We start from the raw sequence: 26,333 nt of genomic DNA, 5'->3' as shown, positions 1-26,333 counted from the left end.
CTGATAAAAGACATGAAACCGCATATGCAAGAAACTCACCAAACTGCAAACAGGATGAATAGAAAGAAGATTGCTCCCAGGCACATTACAGTCACTGAAAATCAAAGATAGAAGACAAATTCTTTAAAAATAGCCAGAGGGGAATCCAGGGTGGCAGTGCCAAAGTTGCTGCTCTTACTACTGCTTCAAAGTGAGCTAAGGACCGAACCCCTCATCATGTTGAAGCCAAGCTGGGCCACTCAGGCCCTCAGGAAGCCTAAGGCCAGCAGCATGATTCAGACTATCATGTGGGCAGCCCAGACCATGTCCAGGTGCCCGGGAGGCCCCATCCTAAGTGAGCGAGGCGTCTTCATCAACCAGTTCTGCAAGAAGTTCAATGAGAAAGCAAAGGGCATCAGGGCACCTGGGTGGCTGAGTCACTTAAAAATCTGACTTAGCTCAGGTCATGATCTCACAGCTTGTGGGTTCAAGCCCCATGCTGGGCTCTGTGCCGACAGCTCGGAGTCTGGAACCTGCTTCAGATTCTGTGTCTCCCTCTCTGCTCCTCCCCCACTCACACTGTGTCTCACTCTCCTTCAAAAATAAATAAACATTAGGGGTGCCTGGGTGGCTCAGTCGGTTAAGCATCCGACTTTGGCTCAGGTCATGATCTCGCAGTCTGTGGGTTCGAGCCCCGCATCGGGCTCTGTGCTGACCGCTCAGAGCCTGGAGCCTGTTTCAGATTCTGTGTCTCCCTCTCTCTCTGCCCCTCCCCTGTTCATGCTCTGTCTCTCTCTGTCGCAAAAATAAATAAAAACATTAAAAAAATTTTTTTAAAATAAATAAATAAATAAACATTAAAAAAAAAAGAAGAAGAAGACAAAGGACACCAAAGAAGGCATTCCTGGGACACCTAAGTGGCTTAGTTGGTTGAGCATCGGACTTCGGCTCAAGTCATGGTCTCACAGTTTGTGAGTTCAAGCCCTGCATCAGGCTCTGCGCTGTCAGCATAGATATTCTGTCTCCCTCTCTCTCTGCCCCTTCCCTGCTCATGCTCACTCTCTCTCTCTCTTTCTGAAAAACAAATAAACATTAAAAAAAGAAGAAGATATTCCTTTGCCCACCAAGAGCTTTGTGAAGCCTGACAGGACGTGTGAAATCAAAATTGGATAACTCACTGTTTCCTATTTTCTGAAGGCAGCTGCTGGGATTGAGAAGGGGGGCCTGGCAGACAGGGAAGAAGGTGCCAGGCTTGGTGTATGTGTATGAGATCGCCTGAGTTAAAGCACAGGATGATGCCTTTGCCTTGCAGGATGTGCCCCTGTTGTCTATTGTTCACTGGCTCTTCCCATTCCCTGGGCCTTCGTGTGGCAAAGGACCTCAGTTCAGGAGAGTTGGCAGCTTTCCAGAAGAAGTGGGCCACATTCCTGGCTGCTCAGAAAGCAGCAGATTTTGGCAGCTCAAGTGGAAGCTGCCAAGAAGTGACCCCTGCCCCTCACACTCCAGGATTTTGAAGGAAGAAGCTAGAAAGGAAGCCAGTTGGAAAAGCTGTGCCAAAGGGGAGGAAGGGAGGTAACACTGACCTGATTATTATTTCCCTGACTTTAAATTATATATTTTTACATGTATGGCAATATCAAGGGATCAGGCCTCTGTCATACCCCCTCCCCAAAAAAAGCCAGAGGAGAAAAAGAGACACTTTATTTGGGTAGGGGAATTGGGAGGAGAAACACAGATGACAACTGACTTACACACAGAAATAATAGAATCTGGAAGATAATGGAATACCACTGTTAAAGTGGCAAATGAAAAAAATAACAAATAAAATGATTACAAATAACAAAAAAAGCAAATAATAACAAAAAAAATTTTTAATATCAACCTAGAATTATACATCCTATGAAAATATACTTCAGAAAAAGGGAGGAAATAAAGACATTTTCAAACAAACAAGATCTGACAGAATGTGTTATTAACAGATCTTACGTATTATAAATGGGCCATTTTGTTTACATCACTACAGTAACTAGAGATTTTTGTGAATTAAAGGGAAGTTATGCCAGATGGAAGCCTGAATCTACAGGAAGGAATGGAAAGTACTGGAAAAAAGTAAACATGTGGGTAAATAGAAAAGACTGTCTTTCATTTTTTGAATCTTTAAAAGATGTTTGAATGTTTAGATAAAAATAATAGCAAGCCTTGTGGGATTTATATGTAAAACACATAAAAAAAATGGTGCTAAGGAACGAAGGGGTAAAATGGAATAAAAGTGTTTTAGGGGTATGACTTCATCCATGAAGTGCCATAATATTTATTTAATATAGACAAGGATATATTAAAGTTGCATATTGAGGTCACTAGAGCCACCATTCAAAAAATAATAAAGGCATAGCTAAGAGCTAGTAGAGGGGATAAAATATTATTATAAAAATAATAATCAGTCTAAGAGAAGGCAAGAAAGAAGAAATAAGGAATATGTGAGACAAATAGAAAGATGACTTATCTCTGCTGATGTGAACTTTGATCACCTGGCTGGGGTCGTGTTTGTCAGGTTTCTGCACTGCAAGCTTACTCTCTTCTTCCCACATTCCATCCTGGACTCTTTGAAAGGAAGTCATCATATGTACTCCACACTTAAGGGGTAAGGAGTTATGTTCCATCTCCTTGAGTGTGGAGTATCCACACAAATTATTTTGAATTCTTCTGCAGGGAAAATTTGTCTCTTTTCCCCCATTTATTTTTCAATCATTTAGTCATATTAGTATGGATTCATAGGTATTTATTTACACTTTAGGTTATAATCTGATACTAAGATTTGTTTTGTTGTTAATATTGTTCTAGCTTTGGTCGCTGGGAGCCTTTTCAATTGGTTCCTGGCTCCCTTTAACATACCCCTCACCTTTTTTTGTTCGTTTGTTGGTTTTAGCACTCCCTTATTTTCTGACACTATAGACTCCTCTTCTATATTACCTGCCCAGGGCTAGAAGCCTTCCAAGGAGCCATGGTTCCTTCCATTGGAGAAAGGTTATAGAAACCAAGATCTGGGTGGTGGGTGTGCTTGTTGCTATTGGGATGTTGTTGGTTCTAAGCCCTCTCAGCTGACAGAGCAAGGAAATGTATGTGGCATGCAGTATACTAACCAGTGTATTTATACACAGCTGCAAATTTTCTACATGTAATCCATGTGTGCCTGTATTAAGCTAAACATGAATTCATACTGATGTCTCCAATTCTCATCCAGTATCACATGGATCATTCTAACCTTGCCTCCTTAAAAGCACCTCTTTTAAAATGTCATCTCCTCTTCTGGTCCCTTCCTCCATCTTTCCCCTAAATTATTCCATTTAGAGATGTTTTACCTTATACAGTTGCTCAATAAAGTCACTCTCTAGCCCTGAAAAGTCTGCTTAGACATTTAACATGTGGGAGATCTACACAGCAATACATCCAACAAGTGCTGTGTAAGCTTTTGGCTCTACCATTTGCCTTCTGAGTAAGTCTTTAGAGGTATAATTTAATTGCTCGGTACCTCTAGTTGTCTGACCTATAAAAGGGCCTAATATTTGACCTGTTCTCTCAGTAATTTGTTGTGAGGACCAAATATATAATGGGGAAAAATTACTTTATAAAATAAAAAGCACTGAGAACAGACATAGAATTAGAGTGACTTTGGCCAAGCTCCTAACACCATATCTGACACCATGAGGAAGAAACAGGCACCATCTTATTTAATCCTCAAAATGGGATACCTTTCATCATCCCCATTTTACTAATAAGGAAACTGAAAAAATTAAGAACTTAGTAGTGGTAGTGATAATAAATAGTTAGCACTTCCTGAGGACTACTGTTCCAAGTGCTTTACATGTATTAATTCATTCCATCTTTAAAAACAAATTGTTTATTTATTTATTTATTTTGAGAGAGAGAGTGTGTGCTGGGGGTAGGAGCAGAGAGAGACAGAGAATCCCAAGCAGGCTCCACACCACCAGCATGGAGCCCGACACAGGGCTTGAATTCATGAACTGAGATTTTGACCTGAGCCGAATATCAAGAGTCGGACAACAACTCAGTTAACCATATGAGCTACCCAGCCATCCCTAATTCATTTAATCTTCACAACAACCTGAGAAAGCAATTTTCTATTAGCCACATTTTACAGAAGAAGAAACTGAAGCCCAGAAAGGATTCCACAGCTGGTAACTTACAGGGTTGACATTCGAACCCAGTTCTTTCTCTCTCTCTCTCTCTCCCTCTCCCACTTTTTTCCAGGTCTCTCTTTTTTTTTTTAAAACGTTTTTTTAAACGTTTTTTTTTTTTTTTTTTATTCTTGAGACAGAGAGAGACAGAGCATGAACAGGGGAGGGTCACAGAGAGAGAAGACAGAGAATCTGAAATAGGCTCCAGGCTCTGAGCTGTCAGCACAGAGCCCGACGCGGGGCTCGAACTCACGGACCGTGAGATCATGACCTGAGCCGAAGTCAGACACTCAACCGACCAAGCCACCCAGGCGCCCCCAGGTGTCTCTTAACTAGCAAATGAAAATCCCTCTACCATTGCTCATTCTTTTGACAAAAATTTGAGAACCTACTATGTGCTGTTCATTGGCTTAGGCACTGCTGATCCAGTACTAAATAACACAAAACCCAGGCTCTTATGATGCTTCTATTACACAAATATAAGCCAATGTTATTGTGTGAACATGCAAAAAATTATGTTTCTACTTAGAGTAGCCTCGTTCGTTTATGGTCACTTTTGAGAAGACATTTTGTCCTCAAGGCTTTATGCCAATAGTATTGTATGGAGCACAGTATGGTTTTTACTTGATTTGCTGTCTTATCTCAGAAGTCAGGAAACGGTGACTGCAGGTGACTCCTCAAGAACTGGGGTTGTTCTATTCACAATTACACATCTCTTTCTTACTTTTACAGCACCTCTCAGCCTTTTCAACCTCAACTGTCCTCAGTGGCACTGCTTTTAGCACCTCCTCACTGAGAAGAGTTGGTCTCCAGGACTCCCTAATCAATATATACTTGTCCAGGGGTGCCTGGGTGGCTCTGTTGGTTAAGCCTCTGACTCTTGACCTCAGCTCAGGTCATGATCTCATAATGGTGAAATTATGGCTCCACGCTGGGCTTGGAACCTGCTTCCGACTCTTTCCCTCTCCTTCTCCCTCTGCTCCTCCCCCTGCTCACGCATGTGGGGTGTGTGTGTGTGTGTGTGTGTGTGTGCTGTCTCTCTGTCAAAAAAAAAATCCATCAATAAAAGAAAAGAAAAAGAAGTTCTAAAATATATATTAATATATTTAACATAATATATAAATACATATTTATATATACATATATATTTATCCAGCCAAGGCTGGGGCTAAACATAACACAAGACTCTGTTGTGACTGGATGTGATGCTCAGAACTGCTGCTGGATGAAGCCAACACAGAAATGGGGAAATCCAGAAAGCCACAGAGAAGTGGGGCCAGCGCCCCTGTGTACATTCGGTGGAGCTTGCCTAGTTTAGGGCTTGTTATGCAGAGCATGAATCCCCTCAGGGCTACGCTGTCCTCAGTTGGGTCTGTGGTTACTTGCAGCTAAAAGCATCCTCACCAAGACAGCATCGCAAAGGCCTCTTTGTTATTAAGAACTTGTATGCCTGGGAATCTTCGCTATAAACCACCCCATTTCCCAGAGGTACTAGCCAAGGAATTCTCCCACAAACCAATGAAATTCTCAGTCTTTGTGGTCAAATGCCCTCTGTCTGCCCTCTTCTTTTCCTTAGCTTTATTCCCTTAGACAACTACTCAAAGACACTTGGTACATTGAAATCACTCTAGCATTACCAAAAGCTATGTGATGCTGATTGGAGACACTTGAAGAGAAATAATGCTTTGAACCAAAGCATGTTTCCTAGTGTTATTGAACAACACAAAAATAGGACCTACTTAGCCATATACCCCCACTGTGTTATTCATCGTGTGGCAGCTTTGGTGAGTGCCAAAGTGCTTTTGGGGGCCTCCTGAGCGCGTCTTTCCTTCCCATTCCTTTCCTTGATTGCATTCAAAAGAACTAAAAACAAACAAGGCATTTAATTACTAAGGGTTATTCATTATTTTGTTCAAAGCCTAAAAGCTTGAAAGAGTCAGAACAATTCATTTTCTGAATTCACTCATCACAGTTTCCAAAACTGCCAACATGAGCCAATCTTTAGTACTTGTGGAGAATGTTCTTTCACGGTAGTGAAAGAGCCGTAGTACCCTTGGACCAGTGTCATGAGATGAGCCTGTAGGCTGGATCCAACAATTAAGTCTTTTTCAAAAGATGTGCAGATAAGACTGCTTGGGAGTTTGGAAGCAACCTTACTCTAGGAAGGCGGGTCGGTTCCAAATTAGCATAATGTTGAAATTTCCTTTGCCTACAAGAGAAAGATGATGTCCCTTGCTTTGTCAATTCCATAAATTGTATTTATTCACTTTTGTCATAGTAGGTCCAGAAAAGTACAGAGAATAATAGAACCAGCAGTTATAAAATAACTATACTGATTTAACAAATGTAATATTTTGCCATATTTGGGTCATATATCAATATAATGATGGGTATCTCTATTTGACCCATGGAGTAAATTGTTAAGTTAAACCAACAGTCCCATTTCTATTTCTCTCTTTAAGGAACACTTAAAAATAAACCTTTCACTTCTGAGCCTTTTGCAATCATGATTTCAAAACAGAAGAGACAGGTTCCAGAAAAGACCGTAAATATTTCCAATAGGACTTCAGTGAGCTTTGCTGCTGCCTGGAGGTGGGCTATGGCTGGCAAGGGAGTCTGTGTGAACATTAATATAGGACACTGAGGAAAGATAAATGTCCTGTAAGCAGGAGAATGGCTAGATCTGAAGGTCATGAGCTTTAGGGAGATGGAATATCTAAAGTCACTTTTACTTTATTGATTTCCTTTAATGCAAACATATTCTGAGACTTCATTTTATAAATGTCTTCATTTAAAATAAAATCAATATGCAATTTGAATTGCAGAAGTTTAGAAACTACGTTCCTATCTGTCCCCCTATTTAGTTAACACACACTGTCACATCTAACCATTATGGGGCTTGAATGACTTTCCTTTCCTCCAAATAAGAACATAATAAAGTTTCCCCTCAGCTCCCATGCCAGCCATATTGTCCTGGAATTTCTTTTTAGAGCGTTTACAGATTTTTGTAGCTTTTCCCTGGTTTACAACCCTCTTAGAATAAAAGCAGAGTTCAAAACAGGGTTAAACACAATATGTTGACAGATACAGACCTACTTAACAAGAGCTGTCTCAGGAGCAGTCTACATTCGCAGGCAGGAAGAAAACAATCACTTGTTGATCTCACTTTAAAGAAAAATCATGCTTTTTCCCCTCTTAATGTTTAAGCATCATATCTTGGTGAAGCTTTAAAAATAAAAAATCAAGTTCTGGAAATAGATAGTCGTGCCAGTTACACAACATTGTGTACGTACTTAATGCCACCGTATCGTACACTTGAATATGATTAAAATGGTAAATGTTATGTATGTTTTACAACAATAACAACTTTGTAAATTAGGAATCATAAAACATTTAAAGAATAGTTGGATAATAGGTCAAATAAAGTGTAAAAAACTAGCCTTTTTCATGACTTCTAGGCAAACAGAAAGACTTTCTAAGTTGGTAAGATACAAGTTCAGGTAGAGTTTACAAGCATCAGCTGTAGTTCTATTTCTTACACATTCTGTGGATTGAAGTCCATTCATGCTTTTAGGTTTCTAAACCAGGAAAAGAGCAGCATATCTTACAATTAAAACTATAAGCAACTCCAAATTCAAAATACGGTTTTATTCGGCTTTTGGACAGCACCCTCTCTGCTGTTTTCTCCTATCTGGACAGCCCCAGTCACAGTCATCCGGTCACCCAAGTTCCTTTGGCATTACTTGACATGTTAAAAATTACAGTTTTAGGGGAGCCTGGGTGGCTCAGTCGGTTAAGCGTCCGACTTTGGCTCAGGTCATGATCTCACAGTTCATGAGTTTGAGCCCCATGTCGGGCTCTGGGCTGACAGCTCAGAGCCTGGAGCCTGCTTCGGATTCTGTGTCTCCCTCTCTCTGTCCCTCCCCTGCTCACACTCTGTCTCCCTGTCTCTTAAAAATAAATAAACATGAAAAAAAATTTTTAATTACAGTTTTAATCTGTGTTAGGTCATACTTGTTTGCTTTGTTATGTTTCTTCTATGGGCACCTTGTGTAGATCGGTTTACCGTGGAAAAGCCCTAACAAAGCTGTGTATGGATTTTGTTAAACATTTAGCATCTGTTTCCCAAAATCCACTAGTAAAGAACTTGAGAAAGGTAATAAGGTGACCCGGTTCATTTTATTCTAATGACCTGTCGCCTGGGAAATGTGCACCTTGTGTGCGCCAGAAATATGTGACAATAACCAAATAGAAAAACAAGCCTTTAGAATTTCTCCCTGACATGGCCTTAGTTTACAACCAGCCAGTATATGATGAAAGTTTATGCTCCTTTTCCACATAAGTTATTTTTCCAACTGAAAATTGTTCCCAGCTGTCCTGACCCAGCTGTGTTGGCAGCCCGTGCTGTGAGGGCCATTTTACAGGTGATGAAGCCCGCGGACAATAAAGTTTACACAACTTGTATACAGCTGGCCTCCAATACAATGTTGGACTTCTAACACCACCCCCACCCCCACTCCCCAAAAAAGGCAGTGGTTTCCTGACACTTCACTTGGGGCACAGTTAAAAGTGGATTTCAGTGTTACAGACCCAAAGTTATGCAGGCCCTGGGTTTACGAAGCAAGAGTAAGATAAATTACCTAGCTTTCCCCTTCTCCTCCAGAAATCAGTCTGCCTTCACTAAAAAATAGCTCCAGACCAGTAAGAAAATAATCAGAAATTGTCTCTGGGATTTGGCTCCCAGAAGAGGTAAGTCACGATATCCAAATGTACCCACTGAGTTGTCATTCACCTTTAGCTTTACACTGTCCTGTTCTAGACCGTACCAACTTCACTCTTTTCTTCACATTTAAATGAAAGGTCATTTTTCCGATGTAGAAGTGGGTGGTAAAATTAGAGTAATATTATGTCTCATCAGGAAGCCATAGAATAACCAAAGCAGTCGGTGATAGGGTGGCTACGTGCCCAGGTTTCCTAGGATAGTGCCAGACAGTCTAACATATATCAGATGCTTAATTTGAAAACAATTTTTTAATGTTAATTTTTGAGGGTGGGGGAGGGATGAGAGAGAGGGAGACCTAGAATCCAAAGCAGGCTCCAAGCTCTGAGCTGTCAGCACAGAGCCTGGTGTGATGTGAGGCTCGAACCCATGAACTGCAAGATCATGACTTGAGCTGAAGTCGGATGCTTAACTATCTGAGCCACCCAGGCACCCCAGATGCTTCATTTTAGAACACATTATTAACAATACTGGAATTAAACACACTGGATGGGCTCAGTAGACCCACATTGGGCATTCTCAGCCTCTGCCAGTCTTTTCTTAATTTTTAAAAATTTCTTTAATGTTTTATTTAGTTTTGAGAGAGAGAGAGAGAGAGAGAGAGACAGAGCGTGAGTGGAGGAGGAGTAGAGAGAAAGAGAGGGGGAGACACAGAATCCAAAGCAGGCTCCAGGCTCTGAGCTATCAGCACGGGGCCTGATGCGGGACTTGAACTCATGAACTGCGAGATCATGACCTGAGCCAAAACTGGATGATTAACCGACTGAGCCACCCAGGCACCCCAGCCTCTTCCAGTCTTGAACAGTAGTGTTGAACCACAAGTGTGATAAACTGAGTTCTCACTTTTTCTCCTGGTAAAGTCTGAAAGATGACGGCAGTACCCTTTTCTCTTTCCCTAACCATTTCCTGACAAGGTGCAACTTACACCCCCTTTGAAGGACAGCATGGTAAAATGCAGTGTGCTCAGCCACCAGTTCTTAGGGACTCCGTGGTGGTGAGTGACCCAGCTGCTCACCAGCCCTCACTAGTCCCCCTGACGTGGGCTGGGAGGTCCATGAAGATGCCAGGCCACACAGCAGCAGGGTCAGCAGGAAATGTGCAAAAGCACAGGACAGCTGTAAGTGACACGCATGCAGGAAATGGAAACTGACCAGCCCCGTCATAGAGCATAGACTGTAGCTTGAATACTTTCTTACAGTAGTTTTCTCATTACTATACAGTGACTCTACAACCATTATTTATTACATTGTTGGATAACATCTTTTCCTTCTGCAATAAACTCTTTGGGCAGCAATCAGCTTGAAAAGATCAAAGTACATATTTAGGGAAAAATTAAAACGTTAAAGTTGGAGAGAAATGAGTAACTTGAATAAAATACTGACATCTTGATTCTACCGTGGGGATATCATCATGATATCACTGGCCACATGAAAACCAGCAAACACAATTTTGCTGAAGAAACATCAGCTTTTACCTCAAAAGTTAACTGGATAAGTAGATGATGTGCAAAGATGGCAACCTAACACAGGCAGATGCACAGGTGTGTTTGCGTATCAGTCTGCAAAGCTTAGCTTTTATTGAGATGCAACGACTGTTCTTCTAAACTCATTTCAGTCATTTTCAATCCTAATGTTTTTTGTGCCTGACTGAAAAATGGAGTATTATCTGCTAATGCCTTTAGCAGAAGTCGCACTACGCAAATAGTAAAATGACCCAAGCTTTCTATCAGTCATTAGCTACCTCACATGAGAAATCTGTTAATTCCAATGATGATTCATTTTAAAAATAAATAAATAAAACCTAATTCAGGGAATAAAATTAAACCTTTGGAAAGTGCATTCTGTCACGGGTGAAAAATCTGACATTCTGATTGCTATACTAAATCCAAGTTAAAAGTTCATCATTGAAGGGAAACTTTGTTTTTGAGGTGACAAATTTTGATGGCTAGAATCCTGGTAGAAACAGTATTCTTGCTAACGTAAGAACCCGTGGAACCCAATGTACTTCGACTAGGTAGTGGAACATATAGGATTAGTGCTTTGGTCCAAACAGGCTGTGGTGGTCGACCAATGGAAATGGAAGCTAAGTTGACAAATTTTACACACACACACACACAAAGTAACCAGATCACAAAATTCTCCTTTGTGTCTACCAAATGACAGAATATCCGAGTCTTTGTGATAAATGATTTTCATAAAATCACCCTAAGTGTCTTACAATGCTCTGAATTTGGGGCTGCATTTTGTTCAAAATCATTGGGAAGTCTTCAAAGTATTGAGTGAATGGAATTTTTTTTTTTTTTTAATTCAGCTTTTGAGCTTGAAGCTTTTGGAGAACTGTAATTATTGAAAACCAAGACAAATAAGCAGGACAGCTACATAATTTGTAGGACCTAGCACAAAAAAGAAAATGCCTGTTAAAAAATTAAGAATTTTAGGGGGTGCCTCGATGGTTTAGTTGGTTAAGCGTCCAACTTCAGCTCAGGTCATGATCTCGCGGTTCGTGGGTTTGGGCCCCACGTCGGGCTCTGTGCTGACAGCTCAGAGCCTGGAGCCTGCTTTGGATTCTGTGTCTCCCTCTCTCTCTGCCCCTCCCCTGTTTTCATTCTGTCTCTCTCTCTCCCTCTCTCATACATAAACATTAAAAAATTTAATAAAAAATTAAGAATTTTAGGATGGCAACAGCAGAACAGTAAACCAAGTGTGGAGCCCTTCTAAGGAATGGCTTCTGTGTGACTGCACAAGTCATGAGGCCATGAAACCAGCTCTCCATGCAGGAAGACACTGAAATATATCCTGCAAAAGTGGGGTGGGGGCCACAATGAGTGCTCTAATGAAGTATTTTGAAATTCTATAATTGTGCACTGGATGATCTCAACCTATGAGAAGAATATTTTGATGGAGCTCCTATTTTTATTTGGATAAATTTAAATTCTGTCCCAGAATAGAATGCAATTGAGAAGGCCTACAATTTTGAATCATCTAAATTTGGTGAACCATTCAAAAGAATCATAGAGACAACTTACTCAACAAGTTGCATCATAAAAACATTTGTCAAAAAAGAAGGAACTCTGAATAAAGGCCAAAATTACCTGAGAAAATATTCAGATTGAATTATTTACACTTTTCAATATTTTAAAAAGTTAGAATTGATAATAGCCTTTGCTTAGCAGAATTGCTCTTGGCTTACCAGGCACTTTAACAGCTGTAAAGAAAATATTTTCCCAATTAAATACATTATGATCTACAGAGAAGCCAATGTAAACATCAGCAATTTCAAATTCCTTAAGCCACAAATGCAGACAATTTTGTAGAAAAAGTTAAAAATAATAAAGCTTTAAAAATACACTCTGCAAAGAAAATACCATGACAGTTAGGCTAAGAATTGATTAAAGTACCTAAATACATACCAAGAATAATTATTCTGCTGAAAATAAAATTTTTAAAAATTTTTATTTTTAAGTAATTGCTCCACCCAATGTGGGGCTCGAACCCAAGACCCCAAGATCAAGAATTGCACGCTCCACCACCTGAGCCAGCCAGGTGCCCTCTGCTGAAAAATCTTTCAGTGTTCAGATCAATATAGAGAAAATTTGCTTTAATGTACACAGATACATGTTCTTTCATTTCTTCAAAAGAACTTTGAATTTGAGAAGAGTCCCTAAATAGAATCAATAGGTCCACCAATGTAAGAAACCAATCTGTTGAGGGGCGCCTAGGTGGCTCAGTCAGTTAAGCGTCTGACTTTGGCTCAGGTCACGGTCTCACAGCTCGTGAGTTTGAGCCCCATGTCGGGCTCTGTGCTGACAGCTTGGAGCCTGGAGCCTGCTTTGGATTCTGTCTTGCTCTGTCTCTCCCTCTCTCTCAAAAATAAATAAACATTTTAAAAAAAGAAACAGAAGAAACCAATCTGTCGGTCAGTAAGTAAATCTTTCAGAAAAGTTATTCTAATTGTTTTTATGCTCCCCCTTTGCTTCCAAAGCCTTGATTTGATGACATAATGCCATTACCCCAGTTGTGATAATAATGGCCACCACGTATTAAGCATTGGGGGGAAGCCGAGGCTTTGTAGGCATTACCTAATCTGACCTATAAAACAAGCCTGTGACAGGTAGTGTGGGATCAACCAACTTAACCTCGGAGGAAACTGTGCCTTAAGGTGGTTCGGCCACTTCGGTAAGGTCGCGCAGCTGGGAAAAGATCTGAGCTCTGGCCTCCTCTGACTCACAGACCGTGCATGACCAGCCGTCCCTCAGATGAGTTCACCACAGATTCTGATTTAAGAGGACAATTGCCCAGTGAGTTTCTAGGAATGAACCCAGATCTCTGATGTAATTGTCAAAATGCTGCTGCCTCTAATCATGACTAATTTGTGGAGCTCATCACTGCTGATTAGTTCATATCTTCACTTTCTGGCACTGTTAATAGGGAATAACAGAAAAGGCCACTCAGTCTCCAACATTTGTTAATCACCAACTATATCTGTGCAAGGCCCTGTGAGGAACCAAAGGGAAATCAGATCTGGCTCCTGCCCCCTAGACCTTTCCCTCAAGCCAGGAGAGGGGTGACATGTGCCATTTAAGTCCCCTGGGGTGACAGGCCTTCACATGGCTCAATCCTACAGGGGCTCTCCTCTCTCATTCTTGGACCCTCCAGGGCACTGACCTGGCTTCTGCTCTTCTTCCTCCTCCACACTGAGTGGGCCACAGCTGTCTGTAAGCTCCTGGTTTGGAAAGAGGCAGAGAAAGAGGGAGACAGAGACAGAGACCGAGAGTAGTGGAAGACAGTGACCAGCAGGGCTGGGCTCACCCTTTCCCAGCTTGGAGGAGTGTGAGCACTGGTACGTTTGTCACAGATGTGAAAGTTTCTAGGTCAGTCTCTACTGTGTGTTAGCGGAAACACTTCCCCCAAAATACCCAGCATGGATGTCAGAGAAAGACAAAAAAGTGTTTATCGAGTTTTCTGGCAGAAAAATCCCCCTAATTTATGAAAATTCTTCATGTTATCATTTCACCATTATTGTGTGCAGTGAGCTGTATCTTTATTGAAATTGTCTACCCCAAAATTTACAGTATTGCACCAAATAGATGTGCTTTATCTTAACATATGTGATCTTTCCCTTCTAACAGGGGACATGATATCATGATGCTTATAGACCAAAGCATACTAATCAAGTTTAGATATGAGCTGGATCTTAATCCACATCCACTGAGGACTTAGAACCATATTGTGCTACTTTATCTCTGAGCGGTTGTGCAGAGAGAAAAGGCATAAAATGGAATCTTTCTAGCTGGAGACTCGGTATCTCTTCTGTGGTATCCCCCATGGGCCTTACCTCAGCGTCAGGCTTCCAGCTATGACTAAACAAATACAATTATTGTATGATAGCACTGATACCAACCCAACCCGTCCTTGGCAGACTGAGAGGGAGTTCTTGAAAAATTGTTAGAAGTCGGCATCCAAAACCTGCTTTAAGGTAATCCTCACAGAGGGCCGGAATGTACAAGAGGTGGTTCTTTTGTGGGGAAGGCAAAGAGAATTTTAAGAAATTCCCTTTCACAGCTATAAAGGAGATTAAGATCTGTTGCTTTTTTCTCTCCCAAATTAGCTCTTCCTGAAAATGTAAACAGATCTCCTTCAATGGCTTAAAACAAAAAAGGAAACAGCTTTTTCTGGAGTTATCAAGCCATTCACATATGCCTGGGTCTAATGTGACTCACATGTGGGGAGGGTGAAAAACCTAGGACCGTCCCCTCTTCTTTTTTTTTTTTAACGTTTTTATTTATTTTTGAGACAGAGAGAGACAGAGCATGAACGGGGGAAGGTCAGAGAGAGGGAGACACAGAATCTGAAACAGGCTCCAGGCTCTGAGCTGTCAGCACAGAGCCCGATGCGGGGCTCGAACTCACAGACCGCGAGATCATGACCTGAGCCGAAGTCGGCCGCTTAACCGACTGAGCCACCCAGGCGCCCCACCGTCCCCTCTTCTGATGTCCCCTTCCCCAGAGCCACAGTAATAGTGAGAACAGTGGATGCTGTGAGGCACCCCCCAGATCCCCCAGCAGAGCTGGGTGACCGGTAGCTGCTGAAGGCTCACACCTGGGCCTGTCCTTGGGCCTCGCCTTTGGCTAAAGGAAGCCACCCGCCCAAGGCTACCCCTTCCCTGAGGGCAACCCACGACGTACAGGGACCGGCTGATGCAGGGATGCAAGGCCTGGCCACCCCAGCCCTCTGGGGCTGGCACCTCGTGTTACAACTGCACGGTAGTTCAATCTCTCCCCCTGCCCAGCCCTGTGTCCCGGCTAGCTCATCTGTGTGACACCCGGAGCACTCCCCGTAAACCACCTGCACGCAGACCTCCACCTCAGGCTTCCTGGGGAACCTGACCCGAGACACGGGCCACGGACGGAGCGCCTGTGACGAACCCATCAGGCACTTCATACGCTTTGTGTCTAACCCATGCAGCACCTCTCCCAAGGGGGGGTTATTAGCCTCATTCTATAGGTGATAAACCCAAGGCTCAGGGATAGAGTGTGTGTGCCCTGCCTATAATCACATAGCAAGTGAGCCACAATTCAACATTTACAGGCAGCACTTCAACCTTAAAGTCCACACCACTTACTACACGCATGATACCATACTAGGCTCCAGTGGTTCCGATTATATTTTTATGGAGTGTAACTTTCATTAAAATAAAAACTATACTTTAAAGATGGAGAAAATAAATAAGAATAAATAATGTGCAGAGTTTAGTTAATAGCCTTGCACTAATCTCAGCTCCCTGGCTTTGAGGACAGACTATGGTTATATAAGGCATTGGGGATGCTGGGTGACAGGTATAGAGGAACACACACACCGTACTATTTCTTTTTTTTTTTAAATTGTTTACTTATTTGTTTATTTTGAGAGAGAGAGCGTGAGTCTAAAACTATTTCAAAATAATATGCTTTAAGATTTATTTTTATTATTATTATTATTATTATTTTTTTTTTTGAGAAAGAGAGAGAAACAGTAGACGAGCAGTAGAGGGCAGAGAGCAAGGGAGACACAGGATCTGCAGCAGGCTCCAGGCTCTGAGCAGGCTCCCACAGGTACAGAGCCAGACACGGGACTGGAACTCATGAACCGCAAGATCATGACCGGAGCCGAAGTCAGGGCTTAACCGATTGAGCCACCCAGCGCCCACATGTTTAAAGATTTCTAAAGCAAAAAACTAATGAGACATAAGAGATTCTGATGTCTTAAGAAAAATGCTCCTCAAAGGAGGGAATTCAAAAGGTATTTCACAATAATTGCTCAAGAGTAATATTAATCAGCTATAAATAAGAAGTTAATCTAAATACTCTCCTATGATCCACTGAGGGCTGAGAGAGTCTTTTTCGCCTTTAAACTAATGATGTGAGATTAGGGTGGGCCCTAAGATTCTTTCCTAATTGTGGCTTCAAATAAAACAACACGCTAAACAATAAAGCCTCTCCCCTTAGGGGCCCCTGGGTGGCTCAGTCACTTGAGCCTCCAACTTCGGCTCAGGTCATGATCTCACGGTTCATGGGTTTGAGCCCTGCATCCTGCCAGCTGCTGTCAGTGCAGAGCCCCCTTTGGATCATCTGTACCTTCTCTCTCTGCCCCTCTCCTGCTTGTGTGCCATCTCTCTCAAAAATAAGTAAAACATTTTAAAAAAATAAAGAAATAAAGCCTCTCCCTTTAAAGAGTGGAAGAGAATGTTCTCATTACACCTCCTCTTTTCAAAACTGCTTCCTGACAGGGAATTCTAGGCAGAAGCAAGGGTGTGAAGACAGGGGCCCTGTCATGTTTGCCTGTCCCCCCCACTCTCTCCCGCCTGCCCTCCAGGGGGCAGGCCTCCCCGCATTCACCTGGCCTTAGCCTCCCACTGTCAGAATCCAAATCCCTCCTGGACCCTAAAGGAAGGGACCTCCCAGCCAGCAGGTGTTGTGTCCCCAAGGCTGTGGTACAGGGGGCTGCCATCCGGGAAGTCAGCCCAGCTCCTCCTCGGTGAACCGTCAAATACACGGTGGCCATAGATGTGGGGGGTGACGTACATGATGAGAACTGGAGGGAGACAGAGGACAGGTGGGTTGGAGCTCATACTGAGAGGATGGTTACGACCTGGACGGGGGAGGCACAGGTAAAGAGAGACAACTTAGGATCACGGCCCGATCCCATTCATTCGTGTCTCCCGCCATCTCACCAGGAAAGCCTTTCAGTAGTGGGGGCTGTTACGCCCTTGGCAGTATTTCCAGGTTTTCTGAAATTCTGATTTTTACTTGAAAATTCAAAGCTTATCTTTGGCAACAAAGACTGACAGTTCTTTTCCTTGACAGCAAGTTCTCTTCATTCATTTCCAAGAAAATATCTGCCACATCCCTGAGTCTGAATGACCGTGGTCTGTCCGTCACTTGCCCCTTCAAGTGAAGATGGTGCTCCGTTGACAAAGCAGCTCCTTCCACACAGGGGCCTTTCCTTGGTGCCCTTAAGAAGTGCCCAATGTGTACCTCCCACCTGGTCACACAGACACTTTCAAATATAGGCCTTCAAGGGTCAAAAATTAACAATTTTTACGGCCTAATCAAAGGCATTCTTTTTTTTTTTTTTTAATTTTTTTTTCAACGTTTTTAATTTATTTTTGGGACAGAGAGAGACAGAGCATGAACGGGGGAGGGGCAGAGAGAGAGGGAGACACAGAATCGGAAACAGGCTCCAGGCTCCGAGCCATCAGTCCAGAGCCTGACGCGGGGCTCAAACTCACGGAGCGCGAGATCGTGACCTGGCTGAAGTCGGTCGCTTAACCGACTGCGCCACCCAGGCGCCCCTAAGGCATTCTTAAGCAAAACTGGCTTTTTAAGGAGTAAGCGATGATGAAGAATCGACCGTCTAGTTCAGTTTGGTGTCACTGCCTGGATTCCTGCTAAGGCAGCTACAGTTTCACCCACCACGGCCAGTGTAGTGTCAGCACAGATGTCAACACAGTGGAAGAGAGGAATAATGTCTCAGGAGAACTGCCCCCTGCCAGGGGCTTCCAGACTATGCCCTGAGAGCTGCTGTGGTACAATGACGGGGCAGGGATGACATTTTGTTAGAAGCAAAGTAGATACACTGGCCCTTTTAGGCTAATACATGAAAGAGGGATGGAATTTTTGTGTGAGAATTAAAGGAAGATGATAGGTTGGGCAGAGGGAACAGCACGTGCAAAGGTTCAGAGGCATGGCAGGTGTGGTATGTATAGAGCCTTGTGTTCACACTGCAGGTGTCTGAGTGGCCAATCAGCCCTTACACTTTACAGTCTAAGAATAAAACTCCACTTATTAACATTTAACATGTACCCAACACGTTTCTAAGCATTCACTTAATCTCTGAAACAGCTCTATGGGGTTCATGCTATTATTATTTGTGGGGCAAGGATGTTTTACTCCCAGATGCAAATGCAGAACACATAAGCTGTTTGCTAAAGTCAAAAATGTGAGCTTGGACATTCCTTAAAATAGAGTTTCTATTTCAAGGTAAATTTTCTTGTAATATTACAGTCAAGAATAACTTGAACTGGAATTGATATTGTAACTAACATCCTGCTTTTAGGTTTGTGCATCCAGAAAACCACAATTGCTTCTTTTGTTGCTGTCCTTGCTGTGGTTGGTCACTAATGTGCCATATTTATTTATTTTTTCTTCTTTCCTTTTAATGCCCTTCATTCATTTTTCCCAGCCCCACTCCTACCCCCCAGGGCTCTAGCAGCCACCAATCTGTTCTCTATATCTATGAGGTTTTCTTTTCTTTAGGATTCTACATATAAGAGACATCTGTTTGACTTATTTCACTTAGCATAATGCCCTCAAGGTGCATCCATGTTGTCACAGATGGCAAGTTTTCCTTCTTTCTTATGGCTGAATAATATTCCATTTATAATAATACATAATGTATAATATGTATATATTATATATATACACATTTTATATCTACGCATTATATATATAAATATATATAAATATATATAAGTGTATATTTATATATATATAAATATTGCAATTTTTTATCCATTTGGCCACCAGTGGACACTTAGGTTGTTTCTACATCTTGGCTGTTGTAAATAATGCTGCAGTGAACAGAGGAGTGCAGATGTCTTTTTGAGTTAGTGTTTTCATTCACTTCGAATAAATATCCAAAAGTGGAATTGCTGGATCATGTGGTAGTTCTATTTTTAATTTTTTGAGAAACTTCCATACTGTTTTCCATAATGGCTGCACCAATTTATGTTCCCACAAAAGTACACACAGGCTCCCTCTTCTCCACATCCTCACCAACACTTGTTACTTCTTGTCTTTTGGATGCCAGCCATTCAAACAGGTTGGAGGTGATATCTCGTTGTGGTTTTGATTTGGATTTCTCTGATGATTAATGATATTGAGCATCGTTTCATGCACCTGCTAGCCATCTGCATGTCTTTTTTGGAAAAATGTTCAGATCTTCTGCCCATGTTCTAATCAGATTGTTTGTTTTTCTGCTACTGAGATGTGAGTTCTGTATATATTTTGAATATGAGTCCCTTATCAGATATATGCTTTGCAAATATTTCCTCCCATTTAGTAGGTTGCCTTTTCATTTTGTTGATGATGCCATTATTATTATTGTCTCCTTTTAAAGATGAAGAAACTAAGACTAAAAATGACATTAAATAACACCAGATACCACAGCTAGTAAATGACACAGCCAGGACTAAGCACAGATGGCCCAACTCCAGAATCTGCTATGACAGACTACTTCCCATGAGGAAGAGAGATACTATCTACTTCTGATTTGGGAAACCCCAATTGGCCCACCGTGGTCACATTCCCATCTCTGGGACCCACCCTGTCAGGGGACACATGCCCACCTCCACTGGGATGTCTCCAGTCAGGAAGGACCACACAATGATACTATACAGCAGTAAGAATAAATGATCTACAATACCCAACAATATGGATGATGGGTCTTACTAACATAATCTTAGACAAAGGCAGACCCCAAAGAGCATATCCTGTATGATTCCATTTACATAAAGTTCAAAAAAAAAAAAAAGAAAAGAAAAACAAGCAAAATAATTATGTGCTATTATAAGCCAGGGTTGTGTCACCATTCTGGGATAGTTAGTGACCAGAAAGAAGATGGGGGAGGGACAGTGGGGAAGGGTAACATTCTGTTTCTTGATTGGTCACGCTTTGTAACCATTCATTAAGCCATACACTTGTGCACTTTTCTGCAAGAGTATTTTTCACTTTTATTAACTTCAAATTTTTTTATTAAGTCTTTAGTGTAAAAAAAAAAGAAAACTAGGACGAAAGACCCACAAAGGAGTTTTATTTCACTAGAGTGGCAAATGGACCTCTCTCGGAAGGAATAAAGGACTTAGGCCCCACATCCTGATGGATAGCTGGAATAAGAGTGAAATCCCAGGGAGGAAGGGGCATCGCGTTTCAAACGGGTTTAATGAACATTTGTTCAAGTTTCACACATTAGCATTAGAAAGCAGAAGGAAGGGTCCAGAACACAGAAGCGCCCTGTGCATGTGCCAGCTTTTTCCAATTAGGCCGAGGCGGGGGTGGGGGGTTGGGGGGGTGCTGCATGGGCTCCACCCGCCCACGGCCACCTTGGGGATGGGTGGGCGCTTGGCAGGGCCGGCCTAACAGAGCACCATGACTTCCTGTAGCTGTAACATTCCTGGGAGCTTTGCTGCATTTTATAGGTTATAGATGGCTTCTCCCCATTTACACCTATGCCCTCTTCTTTAATAGATGTAAATATCTCACACTTGCCTTCAATGTTATTTGAAATTTCAAAATTAATTAAATATTATGACAAAAAGCAAAGCGAAGCCACGGGACAAAGTGCTGCTTTGTTTTCAAGCTGCCTGCGCAGACCCCACGAAGCCCCAGAGTGTGGGTTCTGACCCTCCCCTCTCCTCCTGTTGCCCCCTTGAGAAGCCTCAGCTTATAAATTACAAGCCTTTTCATTTCCTCCAAGGTTTTTGATGAGAGATTTGGGGATGCGGCCACCAGGTGGATGCCGCACTGAGCATTTACGAGCTTGTGGTGTGGCTTCCCAGAGGGATGAGGGACATACCTGGTTTCCTTCTAATAAAACCCACAACTCCTTACTTATTAAATAAGCATCATTTAATAGTAATAGCTAATATTTATTGGGTGCTTCCCATGTGCCACACACAGTGTGAAGTGCTCCCCACGTGTTCCATCACTCCATTCTTACCACAGCCCCAGGAGAGGGCACATGATAATCTCTGCTTTGTGGTTGAGGAAACCTAGGCTCCCAGTGATCCCAGGCCTGCCCGAGGTCGGACAATGAGGAAGATGAGGATCTGGAACACAGGTCCCAGTTGGGCTGGTCCCAAGGTGCATGTCCTGATCAGTAGGCCTTGAACTGTTTGGTAGAGCTGGGATTAAGACCTTCATGTTTAACTGCAGAACCCCTGTGTGTGCACCTCTAATTATGAGAGTAATTGATGATTGCTTGGGCCCAGCTTCTGGTCAATGAGTGAGGTAAATGTGTGAAAAGAATGGCAAGGAACCCCCCAACCAGAAGGAACTCACTATGGAGGGGGAGGGTTACTATCTGAGTGACCCCTGACCTCTGTTCTATGCCAGGACCTTGACTGTCTAGTGATGACCTATGATGGGGACTCATATAGCAGGACTTCTGAGCAGGGCATTAATACCCTGAACACAAGAATGAGAACAAAATGGGGACTGAGACCCAGTCCTGGTTGGGGAGCCATCTGCTATCCCTTTCCCTCCAGCCCTGAAAAGTTGCTCCTGTTCAGCAGGGCCTCACAGCCATGCCATGCAAAGCCATGACCTTCTGTAAAAATCCCATGGGCTGATCTACCAGCCCCTGCAGGTGCTGAAACCCAGGATGATGCTTTGGCAAGACAACACTGGGCATGGGCTGTGCACAAGGACCCCAAGCCCCACTGTCCAGAGCAGTCCCCAGGCCTTCTCCAGGCTCACTCAGTCTGGCTGGTGCAATGACTTCAGGGGTGACACTAAGAAGATGTCCCAAGAGAGGGAATAAGTATATACTAAGGCAGCTCCAGTTAGTGGGTGGTGGTTGAGAATCCTACCAATCAGATTATTAAGAGAAATAGGGCCTTCTCTGTGGCCTAAGATGATGACAGAAGATAAATAATTCCCCTATATTTATCAGTGGATGTGACTTATGTATCCCCTTTCCAGCTCACTGAGGAGAAACTCAGGGCCAATTCTTCTGATTCACATAGAGGCCATGGTCTCTGCTGCAAAAGGGTTGGCATAGAACTAAAGCTGGTCTCCCCATAAATGAAGGACCTCATGTGGTATCAGAGAATGAGCTGACTGCACTCCTCAGAGCTGTGAAGAATGGCTTCAGTCAGGCAGGCCATCGACCTGCATGGGTCAGTCCCAAACGTGGCATTACCTGCCTTCCTGCCACCATTTTGGTAACTGACCCACCACACTGCCTGGAGGTTAACCCCATTCCCTCCCAGGCTGCAAACTGACTCCAGAACACTGAATCAGGATGGGCTGGTGGATCTGCTGCCTCTGGACAGTAACCTTTCCTTCCTTGAAGGAAACACAGAAGGGAGACTTCCATAATAATGAAGAGGTCTACTACTTGAACCTACGGCAGCCATTGGACTGTCTCAAAGGGTTGTTCTCAACTGAGCAGACTCGCCTTTGTGATTTCTAGAGCCAGAAACGCTGTCCACACATCCTGCGCAGAAGAAAGCTACACTCTGGATGGGTCAAGCTAGGACCTAAAAACCAAACACAATCTAACCACATGCCAGCTTCTTGCCATACTTACAATGAGATTTAAAGAAATAAACACCCTTCGAAACAATTGGGTTCTCACAGACTTTGAGGGCTTATAAATCATTTCCTAAAACTAGCAAATGTGAATTATTCTAGCTCTTTGCTACTCAAAACATGGGCCCTGGACCAAAAGTGTGGGCCTCATCTGGGAACTGGTTAGAAGTACAGAATCTCAGGCCCTGCCTAGACCTACAGATTCAGAATCTACATTTTTACAAGATCCCCAAGTGGTTTGTGTACACATTAAAGTTTGAGAAGTATGGCTCCAACTCACCCAGAGTCCTTTTCTCCTTGCCAGAGTGTTTTGCTCCACTGTTGCCATACACACATTGTCAGATGCTAGAATCCTCCCTGTGTGGCCACAGATTTCCACAGACAGTCCTCCACATCATGCACAGGGACCTGATCGGTTCCTTCCAAGTTCCTGCGTTCCTCTTATTCTCCCCATATTCCCCTGTCCCCTCCTCTACTCATGATAGCACATTAGCCCTTCTGATCATGCTTCCCCACTTTAATATTCAGATTCACTCCACTGTCTACTAAGTGATGTCCAGTCTCCCTGGTCTAAGATTCATGGATCGATTTATCATTCCCTCTTCATCTCACTGTACATTCCTTCCATGCCCTCAACTCGATTACCCTCCGCAGATTTCTGCTCACATGTTTTACAGGCTGTCAACACCCTGAAATTCACCCCTACTATTCCAAAGTTTTGGTGTCCTTCAACAGGCTAGCGTACTTCCTCTGAGTCACCTTTCCAGCTCAACAATATCTCCTTCTCTGAACTCCCCCATCAGTATTTTCTTCCTTGTCACACTTGTGGCTTTTCACCTTCTGGTAGTGTTATTGGTATACATGCTTTCTGTCCCCTGCTACATATGAACATATTTAATTTTTTTAATGTTTATTTATTTTGAGAGAGAGAGAATGTGTGCACACGAGCAGAGGAGAGGAGGAGAGAGAGAGAAAGAGAGAGAGAGAGAATCCCAAGTAGGCTCTGTGCTATCAGCACAGAATCTGACATGGACTCCATCTCACCAACTGAGAGAGCATGACCTGAGGTGAAATCAAGAGTCAGATGTTTAACCAACTGGGCCACACAGGCACCCCAATGTGAACACATTTATAGCAGAATCATGCCTTAATCATGTTTGTTCTTAACAAATATATTAACACAGAGCTGAGTGATCAAATAGACCTTTTGAGGAATACATAATTCACCTTTACCTTGTTTTCCTTATTTTTAATATTTATAAGAACCTCAAATATTAGGGCTGTATCTAATATATAGTTAATAATTTACCTTTATGGAAAATATCAAAATTTCTTTCCATGGAGTCATCTTGGAAAATCTAAGCCACCTGATCCCTGAACGGACATCCAATGGATGGTTGTTGAAGAATGTGCATATGAGAACACATTATTTTTCCTCAGTGGAGTGACATGTTAATTCTTGGGTCTCCACTCCACATAAGCTGGACACTGATGTTTGAGAAGAGACAATCATGTAGTTTGAGACTAATGGCCCAACAAAAGCAGGAATAAGAAGTTCCCACCTCAAGCAGACATGTGATGGGGGCTGGGAGGCAATGAGGCTGGTTTCCCTGCATGGCTCGTGGGTCCCTTTATTACTGTGTTGTCACACACATTTCCATCGGGCCTCAGAAGTGAATGTGCTCACTGAAGACTCCTCTTCCCAGAATGATTAAGGTTCTGCCAACATCTAAGCTGCCACTGAAAACTAAGACAATTTACAAGCAGTGGCGTGTGTTCTTACAGATGAAACAGGAACACCTACCAGATTCGGCGGCAAGGAGAAGTGGGGGAAGGGAAAGAAGGGGGAAAGGCAATCATAGTGTTCCCTCATTGGAGCTAAATTTGCCTTTGCCAGTTCAGAACAATTTTTGCCATGACCCTGTAGAGGGAACTTTTGTTTTGGAGCCCCACGACACAGAGTTACCTCTGTCAGGGGCAAGGAAGTTTCTAGGACTTCCCAAAGCTGAGGAAGCTGGGGCTCAGGTCTGTTCTCTCAGAACCGGGCTGAGCCTACTTCCTAACTTTGGAGAAGACTGAGATGGATCATTACCCATGCCTTGTAAATATTTTGGAATATGAGACTGCCCTGATCAGCTTGAACACTCCTGTGGGAAACTTAGAAGACCACAATTAGTCCGCTACAGTTAGCAGACAAAAATATCAGATTTTCAATATCACTAAAGTCTTAACGAAATAATGAAGTAGAAAGTATATGCTTTATCTTTCTTTTTATAAAAGAGGATTCTTAAGATGCTAACTTCTCTTTTTAAACAATGTTGTAAAGCTTTAGTCTTATCTTAGCAGCAGATCTCCTGGGAAAAGCCAATAAACAAAACGCCTTCAATATTTTGTCATTGGAAATTCAGCTAGAAAAACAAAACTCAAGCAGTTTTAGTGTTTGGTCACTGAATAGACTCTGGTTTTGATTATAAACACCAGAAGTTTCAAAGATCTGTTTCTAGATGCCAAATGTATCCAGAGTTGGGACCAGGCGTCCTTGCACAGTTTGCTTTAAGAAGCACGGATGGGTCTGGCACCCTGCAGATCCTACCTGTAACGAGCTACTAGCGGTGGAGGTTCTGGTTAATTAACAAGGAATTGTTTCCATTAAAACCTTAATGGAATTCAAATCAGCTCAATTAACGGCCAGAGGAACAGCCACAGCTAAATTACATTCCACTGTTTCCAATTAAGTTGGAAGCCTTGGGTGCGGTAACCACCAACATTACAAATTAGGAATCTTTGCCAAAAATGAACTCCTTCCACTTTTCTCAGACCATCAACAACCTTTGCTAATAGAATTAGCTCACTGAATGTGTATAGAGAAAAGGAGTTAAGCAAGCCACTTAAAAGCATTAATTTATTCATTGAAACCTTTCATGCCAAAGGCTGTGCTAGGTTCAGGTAAGACTCGCAATACAAGCCTCAGACGGGAGACCACCACCTAAGAAGAAAGCAATGCCTCGTGTTTATGGTTTCCCTTCCCAACACACTTGAGGAACCACTGGCCTTCTGAAATCCAAGAGAAGAACTATCAGACTGGCCAATTACATTGAACCCTTTGGCTCCTCTGCCATTGCTGGTAGCTTTGGGTCACTGAGGTCAAAATAACTATGATGTCACTATTTATAAAGTTGCTTCCAAAGACTCTTCTGTGCTCCACTCTCTCAGAGATGCATAACTCTTAGGGAAAAGGATGGAATACTTGCATTGTAATAAATGTAGTCTGAGTTAGGAGGCTGTCAACAGACCACATTAGGAGCTCTGGGAAAGCCCATTTCTTCCCTGCTGGTATGTGTCCCAAATTGTGCTATTATCGATTCATGGCTATGGACTGAGATTCTTATTAAGGCCCTCCTTGAAGGGAGACATTTACTGTTACTCTCTATGAAACACTTAAGCAGGTCTGGTACAAGGTAAGTTTCTGACTCTGAACTTGCCATCCAGCCTGTCCCACCCCCTCCTTCAGTCAAGTTTCTTTCTCCCC

At 42.7% G+C, this 26,333-nt stretch overlaps 1 pseudogene; it reads left to right on the top strand.

Moving 5' to 3' along the window:
• Positions 1 to 216: 216 nt before the first annotated feature.
• Positions 217 to 1,603, top strand: LOC132687626 (large ribosomal subunit protein uL11m-like; annotated as a pseudogene).
• Positions 1,604 to 26,333: the final 24,730 nt, after the last annotated feature.

Source organism: Panthera onca, chromosome A3 (genome assembly GCF_046562875.1).
Source record: "Panthera onca isolate mPanOnc1 chromosome A3, mPanOnc1 haplotype 2, whole genome shotgun sequence".
Lineage (NCBI taxonomy): Eukaryota > Metazoa > Chordata > Mammalia > Carnivora > Felidae > Panthera > Panthera onca.
Note: the sequence above shows the minus strand (reverse complement) of the source record. Positions and strands in the feature narration are given on the sequence as shown.